The following is a 2,898-nucleotide window of genomic DNA, read 5'->3' on the forward strand; positions in this document are numbered from 1 at the left end:
AAGATTTCCATTTTAGCAGTTTCTGTGTACAGTTTAGTAGTATTGAATATATTTTTTTGTGAAACCAATCTCTGCAATGTTTCCAGCTTGAAAACTGAAGCTCTATACCCACTGTATTAGTCAGGGTTCTTTAGGAACAGAAATTATAGGGTGGATCCATCCGTCTGTCCATCCATCCATCCATCCATCCATGCATCCATCTGTGGGGCGGGCTTTGAGGTCTCTCTTGCTCAAGCTTCCCTCAGTGTGACTATCAGTTGACTTCCTGTTACCTGTAAGATGTAGCGCTCTTAGCTCCAGCACCACATCTGCCTGCACGCTGCCATGCTCCCCTTCTAATGGACTGAACATCTGGAACTGTAAACCCCAATTAAATGTTTTCTTTATAAGAGTTGCTGTGGGGTGGGCCGAGGCCCTATACCAAAGTATGTGACAGAATCTGAAGACCCCCCTATGGAAGGCCTCACCCTCCCTGGGGAGCAGAAGGGATATGTGATAGGTAGGGTTTTTAGTTGGGGGGGTTGGTAGGGGAGGAGGGGAGGGAGAGGGAACTGGGATTGACATGTAAAACAATCTTGTTTCTAATTCAAATAAAAAAAATGAAAAAAAAAGAGTTGCTGTGGCCATGGTGTCTCTGCACAGCAATAGAACCTTAACTAAGATACTATCTATATATCTATCTATCTGGATATCCTACAGACTGGATATCCTTCTCCCAAGAGAAGGTCCAAGAACCCAGTGGCTGTTCATTCCACAAGGCTCAATGTCTCAGCTGGTGTTCAGTAGATGTCAGGATCCCAAAGAAGTAGGTTCCAGTGCCAGCAAAGGAATGGACTTGCCAGTGAAAGCAAGGAGGCAAAGAGAGCAAGCTTCCTTCTCCCATGTCCTTTATATGGGCTGCTAGTAGAAGGTATGGCCTAGATTAAAGGTGGATCTTCCCACTTCAAAAGGATCCAGATTAAAAGTGGTTCTTCTTAATCCAAATGACCTAATTCAGAAAATAATCCCTCACAGGTGAGCCCAGCCATTTGGGTTTTAGTTAATTCCAGATGAAGACAAGTTAAAAACCAAAAAGAGAAATCAAAAGTCCACCCCTTGTCAACTTGACACACAAACCTATCTCCTGATGTCATGCTTAATTTCCAAATGAAAATAATAACTAGGTTATAATTGTACCTAACATGATCTAACTAACCCACATGTAATTGCAAATGCATTATATATTTAACCAGGTTATATTTATGCCTAACATGATATAACTACAACCACAAACATATTATAAAATTTAGAAAAGGTGGTAATGTCACTTGGTATCTCAAACCTTTTTTTTATTTTATTTTAGAGGCACTCATATTTACATATCTACCACCCCCATTCCCTTGCCCTCCCAATCTCAAAACTTAACCACTGACATTCTCTTAACTGATGTTATATCTCAGGATAAAGAAATCAAAGGAAACACAAATACCCATAAAAACACCTTAACAAAATACAACAGAAACATTCATGCCAATTATAATCCTCATGTCTGCAACTGGTCATGTGGCCTTAGACGGTATTTATAACTACCTTCTTCTACAACCCTTTCAGCATTTTCTGCACCCTCAGCAATCACTTTAGCTGGTTCTTTTCCTGGAGGAGTGGCCCATACCTTCATTCCTGACGGTCATGCCCTTTGTCATCCTGCTTGGCTGCTTGGATTAGGTTATTGTAGTTTCCCATTAACTTTAATCACAGGACGTGGTAGCAACAAGACACACCCTAAAGGATCTGCACTCCAAACATAATCCTTATCACCTCTAGTGTAGAGAAGCTATCTGATTTCCTTTGTTAATCTGGATCAATCACCCCTTCTAACACTGTTATCCCATCCTTAGTCTGTTGGCTCAAGGGTATCAGAAGTCCAGAGTTCCCAGGGGAAAGTCTGAGTTTCTAGTTCAATAGAATATTTGTTGTATCTGCTGGCAGGAGCACCCGCTGCTCTGGAACCAAAACATGTAGGCCAGGGGAACTTAATATCACAGGAATAAGAAGTCAAAAAAATTTTAGTGGGTCTCTAGGGGTGATAGATAGTGGAACTAGTCTCTTTTTTTCACCCCTTCATCCCTGGACCCATGGATCCTACCTGTGGGAAAAACCACACCATATATTGGACATGGATTCAAAGCCGCCCTCTGGAAAACCCTGCCCCAGTCACCAATGCTGCTGCCATCTAATTGGTGCTGTAACTGTCTTCAAGAGGCCATTTTATCTATCAGGCCAGCTTCTTCAGGATAATAGGGAACATGGCAAGACCAGTGGATTCCAGGATCATGGGCCCACTGTTGCACTTCTCTGGCTGTGAAGTGAGGTCCTTGGTCAGAAGCAATACTATGTGGAATACCATGATGGTGAATAAAGAATTCTGTAAGTCCACAGATGTTCATTTTGGCAGAAACTTGACTGAAGGAAAGGCAAATCCATAACCAGAACAAGTATCTACGTCACTATGGACAAAGTGTTGTCCTTTTTTACAGAAGTAGGAAGTGGTCCAGTGTAGTCAACTTGCTACCAGGTGGCTGACTGGCCACCCTAGGAAGTGATGCAATATCTGGAGCTCAGTGTTGGCCCCTGCTATCGGTAGATCTGGCATGCAGAAGCAGCTGCAGCCAGGTCAGTCTTGGTGAGTGAAAGTCCATGTGGTCAGGCCCATGAATAGCCCCCCATGGCCACTTTGTTCATGAATGAGGCTGACTGTCCACAGAATGGGGCTTGGTTATTGAACTCCTCCTCAGCTGAAGTCACCTTTTGATGAGCATTTACAAGGGAACCAAGAATCTTCACATCCTTTGCCCATCTGGAGAGATGTATCCACATACTTCTTTCCAATCATGCTCTTTGCAAGTCCCTGACCATCCA

This window comes from Cricetulus griseus (genome assembly GCF_003668045.3).
Source record: "Cricetulus griseus strain 17A/GY chromosome 1 unlocalized genomic scaffold, alternate assembly CriGri-PICRH-1.0 chr1_0, whole genome shotgun sequence".
Taxonomy (NCBI): domain Eukaryota; kingdom Metazoa; phylum Chordata; class Mammalia; order Rodentia; family Cricetidae; genus Cricetulus; species Cricetulus griseus.